Source organism: Arvicola amphibius, chromosome 8, assembly GCF_903992535.2.
Source record: "Arvicola amphibius chromosome 8, mArvAmp1.2, whole genome shotgun sequence".
NCBI classification, from domain to species: Eukaryota; Metazoa; Chordata; class Mammalia; order Rodentia; family Cricetidae; genus Arvicola; species Arvicola amphibius.
Genome location: NC_052054.1, coordinates 92,588,132 through 92,601,532, shown reverse-complemented (window position 1 = coordinate 92,601,532; position 13,401 = coordinate 92,588,132). Strand labels below are relative to the sequence as shown.

Genomic DNA, 13,401 nt, shown 5'->3' with positions numbered 1-13,401 from the left:
ACTGGAGCTCTGTTTTGAACCTGAGGATCTCAGCTGAATCTCTTCATATATCAGTTGTAGAGATTCTCTACAAAGCACTATCAATTTCTTCGTCTAGTAGTTGTGCTAAGTATCATAACTTTCATCACAAGATCATATAAAGGTAGACCTTCATAGACATCAAAAATATTTTTTACTGTTGTTATTCTCCTTTTGCTCACATTTAAATTTCAAAATTAGTAATGATTTTATTATAGATAAAAATAAAACTGCATTTTTTTCATATGTGTCCACTTATTAAATTCTTAAAATTGAAACTCCGACTTAATTGGTTGTATGTTTGGTGTGAAATTTGGTATTTTCTATTTGTAAATACTAAATACGGCTTAGTTCATAATAAAAATGTTATTCTTACTTATAATTTTAATGCATAAATATCATAAACTCAAACAATGAACATTAGGCATTTTAATATTTTTAAATGTTTTTCTTTGACTATAAATATATACACACATATATATTTATATTCAATATTCAATCTGCTTACTATCACTGCATTTACTCTCTAAACTCTCTGAAACCCATCAACACCACTTTTTTCCCAGCAAGACCCCTTCTCTCATTAATTTACTACCTTGTTGAATTTATTCTTCTGTGTGACCATGGTCTAGGGACTAACCAATAAAGCCTGACATCATCATATAATGTAGTAATTGAAGAAAACAGCTTCCCCTCCCACAGCATCTATCAGTAACCAATAGTTAAGAAAATAGGAGTAGAGTCCATGAGTGTTTGCCAGAAACCCCAGTTTTATCCAGGCCTCTTATGATCAACTGTATCTCCAGTTTCAACTGTATCACAATTTCATTGGTTGTATTGTATTCAGCCAAAGTAATTTATAGTTCCTACTATATCTTTTTGTCTCCTCTTTTGCAACGATCTGATCCTTTTAGGGGTATTGATGTCTGATTTAAGGTTGAGCATTCAACCATTATTTATTCTCAGTCTCGAACAGTCATATAACTCTTGGTTAACCATTGGTCACTTCAAAGAGAAATTTCTCTGATTAATATGTGAATACCCTTTGTCCAGAGGTATAATCATAGAAGAGTAGAAGGAAGCTCGTTCTCACAAAAATTCAAATGAACAAGAGTGAGAAGTTCCTCTCTACAGCTTGAAATTGCCACAGTTATTCTTTCCTTCTGTCTCTCAACCCATCCAGGGCAATTGTGTTGATCAAATACTCTAAGGTGTGGCACCAGCCCAGAATAGAGATCAACCTAACAAATAGCCACACTCTAAAATCTAACTGATTTTTTTTCTTCTCCAGAAGTTAAGAAATGCTAATAACACTTCATCTATGGATGGGACTCAACCCTCTTCTCACCCTCTCCATTTTGGTATCTTGTCTATCTAAAAACGGTGCAAGTATTGTAGATGGATTCAGTCATGCTGTAAATTCCCGTGAAAATCTGCTTGTTTAAGTCTGCGAAACATTCTTTCTTTGTAATTATCAACCATTTCTGGTTCCTCTGTGATGATCCCTACGCCTTGTGGGTTGGGGGAGGTATGATATAGATAACCCATTTAGAGCTGGGCACTCTGCAGTCTCCTGCTGCCTTCACACTGATCAGTCTTCGTCCTCTGTGTTGATTGGCATCAACCACAAGAAGAGATTTCTCTGATGAGGACTGAGAGATGCACCAATATTTGAGTATAGCCATGAGGCAGTAGGAGGCATTTTAATATTATGCCCATTTTGTAGCACGATCGTAGTAGATTCCCCACTAGGGACTGTGACCTATCTCCGCACCAAATCTTGTCCCTGACAATGTTTCTAGCTATGGTTTCCGTCTACTGGATTAAAGCTTAAATCGAATCAGAAAAGTTTGTTGTCCTCACATCTGTGCTACTATTGCAACAGTGGCCTGTCTGGCTAGGACTTGCATTGTGGTAGGTTAGTAAGACACTTGATTGCTTCTCTTCTTTGGTAGCATACATAGACACATGCAGCACCATGAAAGCAAGCCCAGAGTGATGAATCTTCCACATCAAGACCTGCTTGGTTACTCTATAATTGGTTAGTAAAACATGTGGTGCCATAAAAAAAAAAGGTCTTATGCTGGGCAGTGGTGGCACACATCTTTAATTCCAGCACTTGAGAAGCAGAGGCAGGAAAATCTCTGTAAGTTTGAGGCCAGTCTGGCATATGTGAGCTAGTTCCAGGATAGGCTTCAAAGTTACATAGAAACTCTGTCTTCAAAACAAAACAAAACAAAACAAAACAAAACATCAGAATAAGGTCTTAATATTGATCTCTGGATGGAGAGCAAGTGCAGTATCAAAACACTGTTATGTATGTGTGTCTATGAAATCCCATTTTCCAGTGACAAAAATTAAGTAACTCTTTATTGACAGCTTGATTTTCATTATCTAGTTGGGGCACTGTCTCTCTGTTACAGGATAACACACACACACAGGTTTCTATATAACTTTAAAAAAAACATTTCATTTTGATATCTCTCTATTCTTTTCTTCTGCCCTAATGTCAAATATCCCACCCCATTTATATCATTCTGATCCTTTATTTCATTCCTCTTTCCCAGCTTTTGTCACGGTATCCGTCTCACAAAACTCAAAAGGTCTTCCAACCGCATAGCCTTTTACTAGTTTTCTGGGTATTCCAAATAAAACACATGAGTTTTATTTAGATTCAGAGCTAACATTCACATTTGAAAGAAAATGTGAGATATTTGTCTTTCTGAGTCTCTGTTACCTCACTCAGATTTATTTTTCCTTGTATTATAATGTAACTGCTAAATACAAAGTTTTATTGTTTTTGACAACTGAATAACATTTCATTATATAAATAGACTACATTTTCATTATGTATTTATAAGGTGCAGATATTTACAGTATTTATGCTGACTTTTGTAAATACAGCAATAAGAGGCAAAGATGAGTAAATACTTAGGCAATTAGTTATAGAGTTGTTTGGTGTGAAGACATGTGTTTGTTATTTCTGGTCAAACTTGGCATAAAGTAGAGTCACTTTTGATGAGGATCATTAATATTAAATAGATCAGGTTGGCTTGTGTATCTATATAAGAGGTATTGATTTAACTAGTTATTGATGGATAAGAGACTAGTCTACTCAGAGTGGTTTCACCTTTTACAGGTTAGACATGTGTTGTCTCAGAAAACAAGCAGAGCAAGTCAGTAAGAGGTATACAGTAAACTGTATGCCTTAACACTTTCTGCTTTAGTCCTTGTTTACAGGTTTCTTCCTTCATAATCATTAATAATGGACTATAATCTGTAGGTTCAACCATTCCCCCTGTCAAATTGGTTTGAATCAATGTTTTATCTCAACAATAAAAAGCAAACTAAAATATGAGCTATAGCTAGGTTGAATGGTGGACTTATTTGTAGACTTTTAGTGAAAATGCACGTTAACATTCATAGAGGCTGCACAACTTTGTATTCCCACCAGCAATGAATATGTGTTTTCCTGCATTAACATTTATGATGTTTGCTGTCATTTTTTAGCTTAGCCATTATGAGTATAATAATATAGATTTCAAACAAGTTTAAATGTTTATTCCCCCTAATGACTGATGATGTTGAATATTTTTCAAGGTTGCTCAGCCATTTGAGTTTCTTATTCCAAGGACAGTGTTTTTAGTTCAACATCCCATTTTTAAAATGTTTGTTTGCTTTTTTGGTTTCCAGTTGTTTGAAATTGATGATTTGTCAATTTTGCATAGAAAGATCACTTTTAAACCCCCTAAAAATCCCTCAGTAACACAAAACTAATTTTCTCAATATATATATATATATATATATATATATATATATGTAAAATGAGACACAAAGCTAAGATTATTCTTAAGGGTCTGTTGGATTATATATTTAAACTTCAACTCAAATAATCAGTACGAGTAATCAAAAGATAAAATGTTTGACCAATCAGAATATTGGTAGCAGCTTTATATTGTTTGTATCTCAATTTTAGACTTTCATTTTTTAAATACATATTTTATTATTTTATTTTATGTGTTAGTACTTTCATATATATATTATATTTACATATATCTATACATACATATGATATACATCACATAGTCTCATGGGTTGAATATAGGCAGACATACAAATATTATTAAGTGGAAGCACTTAAAATCTATCCATCTTTTTGGCTGAAAAAATGAAGTCTAATTATTTAATTCGACCTCACAAAATTAAAAGTTGATATATGAAAGTCAGGAACCAAAAATGGTCTCCAAAAAGAGGAGCAAGTGTTCTGATAGGCTGAGCAATCTCTATTCATTTTAGTAACATATTTTAATTTGCTACAAATGATGGTGTTTGTGTGTTAAATTAAAAGAAAGACAGTGATTCTAGTAATTCTCCATGCTATCTAATGAACTTTTGGATTTTAAACACAATTTTATCTGTTACTTCATGATATTTTATGAAGCATAAATTTACACATATTTTTGAAGAGGGCCATATACATTAACAAACAAGCAAACAATGATATCCTATAAAAACATATAATACATACTTCTAAATCTTTCGAAATTCTTTTTCATTATAAATGTATTTAAAGTGGTATAAAATAGACAGATTTATTGAGATATTGTGTTTTTTTTACAGAGGATAAGCACCTTTAGATTTTTATCGTTCTATAATTTATCTGAGATCTGTAGAACAAATAGGCTATAAACGAGAGTTCAGAGAAAGTTGTTGTGATTTAAAGCTTTGAAATGTGTTGGACTTTATTTTTCAGCCAAAAAGACGGATAGATTTCAAGTGCAGCCACTTAATAATATTTGTATGTCTTTCTGTATTTAACCCATGAGACTATGGGCTATCTAAAGCCCACCTACAGTCATTATAGAAAGCAGTTGCTAGGTGAAACAAATAATTTTGAAAAAAAAATCACATTTTATCTGGTATTTTAAAAATGTGCATTTTTGTGCATATGTGTACATGTGTGAATGTGTGTGTGGGTGTGTACGGAGAGGAAGTAATGGACACGTATGTCTCCTCATGTATATGAAAGCTGGAGAACAAGGTTGTAGAAACAGTTCTATCCTCTGAAATTACACAGCTTCCTGGGAGTGGGCTAAGGTGCCCAGAGTTGTGAGATAGGAGTCTTTTTTTTTTTTTTTTTTTTTTTTTTTTTTATGGTAAAAAAGTGTATCGCTGTATCGCCGGCTGGGCTCAGTTTAGATGATTCCAATTATGTTGGCAACATCCAGAGCATCATAATCAGGAGCCAACCGGACATATGCCTTCTTCTCTTCATTGGGCCTTATGAGGGTGTTGACTTTGGCCACATCGATGTCGTAGAGTTTCTTCACAGACTGCCTGGTGCTTGTTGGCTTTGACGTCCACAATGAACACAAGTGTGTTGTTGTCTTCTATCTTCTTCATGGCTGACTCAGTGGTCAGGGGGAATTTGATGATGGCATAGTGGTCAAGCTTGTTCCTCTTGGGCCCGCTCTTCTGGGGGTATTTAGGCTGCCTTCGTAGCTGCAGGGTCCTGGGCCGCCGAAAGGTGGGAGATGTGAGGATCTTCTTTTTGTGGCTGTGGATGCCTTTCAGCACTGCCTTCTTGGCTTTCAAGGCCTTCGCTTTAGCTTCAGCTTTGGGAGGGGCAGGAGCTTCCTTCTTCGCTTTCGGTGCCACCTTTGCGAAAAGGGTGGAGATAGGAGTCTTTACCCTTAGGGCTATTTTGCCAGGCTGTGCATCTCTAAGTATTTTAATGTTCAATGTGTCAATAAATCAAAGTAAATATTTTCTTTGTCTAAATAGTTGTCCCATTCAAAACTAAAACGCTAAATTGAATCTATCAAAGTGATCATTCAAACAAATAAGGATTATCAAAATGTCAGTGGGAAATGAAGTGTTAAGTGTGATTGGAACCCTTCATATCCTTGACATGGCACAATCCAGATTAGGCACTGTGTGAGAGATTTGCTAACCACAGTGGGACTGGTAGCACTTATGGAGGACAGTGGGGTAGAATACAAAGGTACTAATTTCCTCTGGATAAGACAATGTGGCAATGGCTTCAGTAGATTACCAAATAAAATTATAGTACATTGTCCAGTTAAAGGATGCTGATAAGTTAGCTACTACCAACATAATCTACCTTATTAGTTCTATAGTAAGTAAAATGTAATATTTGCTTTGACTAGACAGTTAAATCTCTGAGTCTAGCCTCACCCAATATACTGAGCTACCACTAAATAAAATGATTGGAGACTTTAAGGTAAGAAGGAGATTTTAACTCTGTTCACTAAAAATGATTTTAAAATACTGGTATTTCATGAAGTAATTTTTTATGATCGGACTTAACCAAATTTCAGCTATATTTTAAAAATATCTGCTAAATATAAAAAAGATTTGGTCACCACATATAAAAAAATAACTTGACCAAATAAAAAAAAATGTTCATTTTAAGGATCTGATTTTTCTTCACCTGCTATTATTCACTCTCCCCACAAATAGATCTTTTATTTTCATTCATTTACTTATTGAAGGCAAACGAATGTGAATCTGAATTCTAGAAGCATTAAGATTTCAAAAGAAAACAAATTTATGATCCTTCTGAATTCATTCTAAAAACATTCTTTGCTTTTCTCTTCATTCTGAACGCAGAATTTATTTAAAAGCTAATGAAAGAATAGAGAGAAAGAGAGAGGGAGAGAAGCAAGATCTCGAGAATGTCAGTGAAGGAAAATGTGCAAAATTCAACAGGATAAAATAAACTACACAATATCAAGCAATAAAGAAAATGAAATAAAAATAAAAACTTATGAAAGGCAATGTGCTTTCAAAAATGACCCTTGGGTGACTTCACACACATATAGATTGACTAAGAACTAAGCACACATAATCATTTCTTGCTAAAACCATTAAATGTGGGGAAAAGTCACCTTTATATTCTCTGAAACAGAAAACAAATGTAAGTTTTGAAAGGGAATGAGTGCTGCTTCTCTCCAGCACACTACTTGCACTGACAGAAATCCACGGAGTACACAGCTCTTCTCACGAGATGAGCTCTATTCTCAAAAATTCAGAGATACTTTCTAGGGAATCTATACAGTTTCAGACTCATGGGAATTAAAACGAATTGAATTATTAGACTCCTTGGGGCTACAGAGAAATGAAGCAAGAAGGCACTGCTTCTAGAGACTATAATGTAGGCTTTAGTGAATCATAATAATACATTGGCCAGTTAAAGGATACTGATAAGTTAGCTACTACCAACATAATCTACCTTATTAGTCCTATAGTAAGTAAAATGTAATATTTGCCTCGACTAGACAACTAAATCTCTGAGTCTAGCCTCATTCCATATACTGAGCTACCGCTAGAGGAAGAAAAGCTTATATAAAATTCTTTTACTAGGGACAAAAGAAGAGGAGAAAGAGAAAGAAGGAGGGGACAGAAAACAGAAACGGGACCTTTTACAGAGAAAATACTGATGAAAATGGTGAGTTTAGTAGCTATAGGTACTCATTAATTATTATTAATTATTCCAATTGATTATTAAATATTGTTTTCCTGTTGCATAAAGACAGAATCCCTAGAGATGGAATTCATATGAACAAAATTAATAACTACATCATGACTATACCTTATACTACAGTTAAATCAGAAGCAAATAGCAATCACCATTCTGATCTTTGATCTAATTGTAGAACTTAACCCATATTCGTCAGGCGACAGCTGAATTCAGGAAAGAGGTAAAGTCAGTAGGGAAACTAATACACATTTTATCTTACCAGAAACTTTTGTGTGATGTCTTAAACCATAAAATGGATAATGAGAAACACAGTAATATATTGCTATACGTAGAACCATGCATCCTTTAAAGACGAAAATATCATTTGTGGTAACATGAATGAATCTAGGGAACTGACTGTTAAGTTGTCATGACAGAGATAAGCACTGAATTGTTTCTCATGTTGTATGTTTAAGTAAATATCTCACAAATAGAAAACATAAGGATATTTAATTATGACGAGGAAATACTAAATTCGAGACATACTGTTTTATATACAAACTTTGAATTAAAATACATAAAATTTGCATCATATATGTAAACTTTTCTGTAGTGTATTTTCATACTTCTCATGTCATAACTTCTAACTGAAGTATCTAGTGATACAAATCCACACATTCTCCCATTACAACAAACAAACAAAACAATATACACACAAGCAAAATGCTGCTATTTTGCTTTGTGTACCTATTCCAAAATACAATGTATACCTAAAATAATAAGGTGTTTGTGTCAATAATTAAGTAATATATCCAGAAATAAGTATAAACAATGATAAGTGAGTTTTCTGGTCCTGAGTACAGATTATTCATACAAAATAAAACAAATTTGTACTCTTTGCTCAATCATTTTGACTTATATTATCAAATAACAAAACGGTTTATGTTACTCTTATATTATACTCTATTTCATAAACTACCTTTAAAGAATTTTAAAATATTATAGATTTTATTAATAAGAAGCTATAAATAATATTTCTTTTACAGTTTTTCTTTAGTGTTATTATTTCTGGAGTCTGGGTAGCCGAGAAACAAACAAGCAGCCTCCTACAACAGGCAGGAGATAAAAATGGTACAATATAGTAAAAATACATAGAATAAGTCTTAAAGAGATAAAATCTTTTAGAATTAAAATTAAAAAAAAGCAAGGACATCAACTAAGGGATAGCCTCAGGTTGAGCAGCTATGGACTACACATGTGCACAGAGAAAACAGAGAAATAGAGAGGAGAAATTGAGATATTCTGAGTCACTGCAAAAGTAATTCTAAGGAAGATTGGAAGTTTATTTATTTGATTATATGCTCATAGAGGAAAACTATTCCAGTTGACAAAACGAGGATGCATTAAGATGCTGCTAATGAAAGAATGAGTGAATAAGTTCTGATCTATTTATGCAATGAAATATAACAGCATTTAAAACAAAGGTAAACCTAACTATGGAAAATGTTTACGAAACATGATATTTTTGTTGAGTTAAAAAAAATCTATTCACAAAAAATTCACATATGATATTATTACACTCTCTGGGGTATTTATAAATGTCAAAATCACACAGTCTGAATTTAGAACCAAGAGTTGTTTAATGAGCTCAATTTAGGTTATTATATGTGAAATGTCATAAAAATATATAGTTGTAGTATTTGCACTGCATCGTGAAGGCAATTAAAATAAGTGAACCATGACCTTCAAATAGTTAGGATGTTAAATTATGCAGTGTTTACTTTACAAACATATAAAATGAAAATGAGATATTGTTTGAGTAGTAGCCAATTCTTAAATTCATACAAACAATCTGACTTCTATAACACAGATTCTCTGAGAAGTCACACATAGGGGAAATAACCAAACAAAACTAGACCTAATTTCTTAATGAAAGCATTAAAAACCAGAAGAGCCTGAAGAAATATGCTCAGAGACAAAGAGAACCACTTGAATACTTTACTCAGCAACACTATATGCCATAGATGGCCAGCCATCATGATCAATGTTCTGGGCATAATAGTACTAAAATACAATGGATAATAGTACTAAAGGGTATATCTATCAACACAACAAATCTGTAAAAGACAAATTCATAGCCATTGTAAACATCATTGGGTCATATCACAATACCTATGTTAAAGGATGGATTATAAATACTTCCAGAGCAAATCTGTTTTATTAGTATATATATATATATATATATGTATTATGTATATTATTATATATAATTATATATATATATATATATCAATATCAGAGATTAACTCCCATTATCTCAACACAAAGACTAAGATGTCTTGAGAATACATTAAAGGGCAAGGGCTGCTTTCTAAGAGGACCTGAGTTCAATTCCCAGGCATTCACATGCCAACTCACAACTATCCTTAACACTAGTTCCTGGTGTCCTGACACTCTCACACAAACAAATGCACACATTACATAAATAAATAAATATTTAAAGAAAATAAAATAGATTAAAGTCTACAGAATTCAATAAAAGACCCATTTTACCTAACAATTTGAATCAAATTTGTTATTAAGCCAACACAAGAAATAAAATTTAAGACATTTTCAGGGTATCAATCTTTCAAATACGGTCCAAAAATACATTAAATAAATTAAAACTTTTAATAAATAAAATTAATGAAATGAAATGAATAACTGAGTAACTTCAACTAAAAATAGATGAGAGCTAAAACTTGGTGGTTCAGTGGGAGATTTCTTTTTAAATCGTATTATTGTGTTGAATTTGGCAAGTAATTTTTCTACATTAAATGAAGTGATGTCATACTTCTTTCTTAATTCTGTTAAAATCATTATATTGACTAATTTTTAAATATTGAACATCTTTGCAATTGAGAAACACTTTTAGTACTTGATTATGTTTTAATATTTTTCATTATTTTATTGAGAAAGTTGTAAAGTTAAAAGTTAAAGATATTGGTATGTAGTTTAATGTTATTTTTCAGCAGATTATTTTGTATCACTTTATAAATAGTACCAACCAAAATTTCTACTTCATCCCCTATTACCACTTCCCTCCCTCTCCCACATTCTCCCTTCCATCTTCCCCTCCAGTCCTAAGAGAGGGCAGGGTACCTTGCCCTAAGGGAAGTCCAAGGCCCTCCTTCCTCCATGCAGGCTTAGGAAGGTATGCATCCAAATAGAATAGGATCCCAAAAGGCCAGTACATGCAGTAGAGACAAATCCCGGTGCCATTATCATTGACTTCTCAGTATTCCCCAATTGTCAGCCACATTCAGAGGGTCCAGTTTGACCCCATGCTCATTCAGTAACAGACCAGCTAGATTTGGTGAGGTCCCATTAGCTCAGGCACACTGTCTCAGTGGGTAGACCAACCCCTTGTGGTCCTGACTTCCTTGCTCATATTCTCCATCCTTTTGCTATTCAACTGGACGTTGGGAACTCAGTCCAGTGTTTCGATATGGGTCTCTGTCTCTATCTCCATCTGTCACCAGATGAAGGTTCTATGGTGATATTCAAGATAGTCATCAGTCTGACTATGAGACAAGGCAAGTTCAGGCACCCTCTCCGCCACTACCCTGGGACCTAGCTGGGAACATCGTCTCGGACTCCTGAGAACCCCTCTAAAGCCAACCCTCTTGCCAATCTTAAAATGACTCCCTTAATTAAGATACCTCCTTTCCTGCTCCCATATCTGTCCTTCCTCCATCTCAACCATCCCATTCCCCCAAGCTCTCACAAACCCTTCTCTTCTCCTTTATCTCTCCGTCTCTCCCACTCCTAACCCCATGCTCCCAACTTTTGCCTGGCAATCTTGTCTGCTTCTAATTTCCAGGAGGATCTATATATGTTTTTTTCTTTGGGTTCACCTTCTTATTTAACTTCTTTAGGATCAAGTCCTAGGGGCTCAACGTCCTTTGTTTATGGATACAGACCACTAATGAGTGAGTACATACCATATTCATATTTTTTGGTCTGGGTTATCTAACTCAAGGTAGTGTTTTCTCTTTCCATCCATTTGCATGCAAAATTCAAGATGTCATTGGCTTTTTACCACCGAGTAGTACTCTAATGTGTAGATGTGCCACACTTTATTCATTCTTCCATTGAGGGGCATGTAGATTGTTTCCTGGTTTTGGCTATTTCAAATAATTCTGTTATGAACATAGTTGAACAAATGCTTTTGTAGTATGATTGGGCATCTCTTGGGTCTATTCCCAAGAGTGGTATTGCTTGATCCTGAGGTAGGCTGATCCCGAATTTCCTGAGAAACCGCCACACTGCTTTCCAAAGTGGTTGCACAAGTTTGCATTCCCACCAGCAATGGAGGAGTGTTCCCCCTTACTCCACATCCTCTCCAGCATAGACTATCATTGGTGTTTTTTTTTTTTTTTTTTTTTTTTTTTTTCGCTATTCTGAGAGATGTGAGATGGTTTCTCAAAGTTGTTTAGGTTTGTATTTCCCTGATAGCTAAGGAAGTTGAACATGTCCATAAGTATCTTTTGGCTATTTGAAATTCTTCTGTTGATAATTCTCTGTTCAGTTCAGTACCCCATTTTTAAGTGGGTTATTTGGAATTTTAATGTCTAGTTTCTTGAGTTCTTTATATATATTGGAGATCAGACCTTTGTCTGATGTAGGGTTAGTGAAGTTATTCTCCTATTCAGTAGGTTGTCTTTTTGTCTTAATGACTGTGTCCTTTGCTTTACAGACGCTTCTCAGTTTCGGGGGGGGGGTCCCCATCTATTCACTGTTGTTTTTATTGTCTGTGCTTATTGGGGTTATATGGAGGAAGTGGTCTCCTGTGCCCGTGTCTTGCAGGCTACTTCCCACTTTCTCTTCCATCAGGTTCAGTGTAAACCTGATAGTTTAATGTTATTGTGTTATCTTTTTTGTTTTCTTCAGAGAAATATGGCTATACATGAGGTATAATATAAAATGCTACATTCTCTTCAAACTTGTTATTCCCCTTAAAGGTGTAGCACAGTTCACCGGTGATGGTGTGGAGCAACAGACTTTTCTTCTAAATCTGTTCCTCACCACTATTCTGGCCTCTTTACAGGAAGTCTAGTATGCTCCTATCTTCTGTTTCCTCGAGCTTTGTTCTTCTTCCTTTCCCTAAGTAGTAACCTTGGTGCCTTTGTTTTGAAACATTTTCCCCAATTGATCTGCCATTGGATTTTTTTTTCTATTGCTTAATTTATGTATTCTTTTCCTTGTAGGCTTATTTTCTTCTTTGTTGTATGCTTTGGTATGTTTTTATTGTTAGAAACTGAACATTTAACTGTACCTAGAATTTGGCCCCTTTGAAATGTCTTCCAAGTTAAAAATATAGTTTTTCTCTGTGATATAAATAACTTGATATTTCAATGTTTGTCATTCTCTGGACTCTTCTGAGCCTTGACCTTTCTTCAGGCATACAAAGACACTTTCAATTTTTCTATGTATACTGTTTCTTGTTTTACCCTTGTGTGTATCACCAAAACAAACATAGACAAAACTGAAGGTGAAAAATAAAAGCGATGCGTGTCCTTTAAAACTTGTAGATGCAACTAATCTAGTTAAGGAATAAGTAGCAATATTGAGTAAAGATACAAACAGTGGCCTTGTATCTTTGTCTTCATTTCTGTACCTAGTGCTCATAGATAGAAATTTGAGAGCAACATTAAAGTCCATAATATTTGAAGAATTGCCTCTTTTTTTCCCCCATGTTTTCCATAATTGAGTCTATGTTGTGTGTGGAATATATTTACATCTGCTTATCAGAGCTCTGATGGTGAACAATCCACTGTCGCTACTGTGCTAATGTGATGTTGCACTAGGAATCATGGCAGAGAGCTATGCTCACAGCACGAGCTAGGTTGACAGAAGAC

General features: G+C 34.4%; 1 pseudogene; it reads right to left on the bottom strand.

Annotated features, from left to right (window-relative positions):
• Positions 1-5,213: 5,213 nt before the first annotated feature.
• The window catches only part of LOC119821913, a 43,927-nt pseudogene continuing 35,739 nt past the window's right edge, over positions 5,214-13,401 (bottom strand).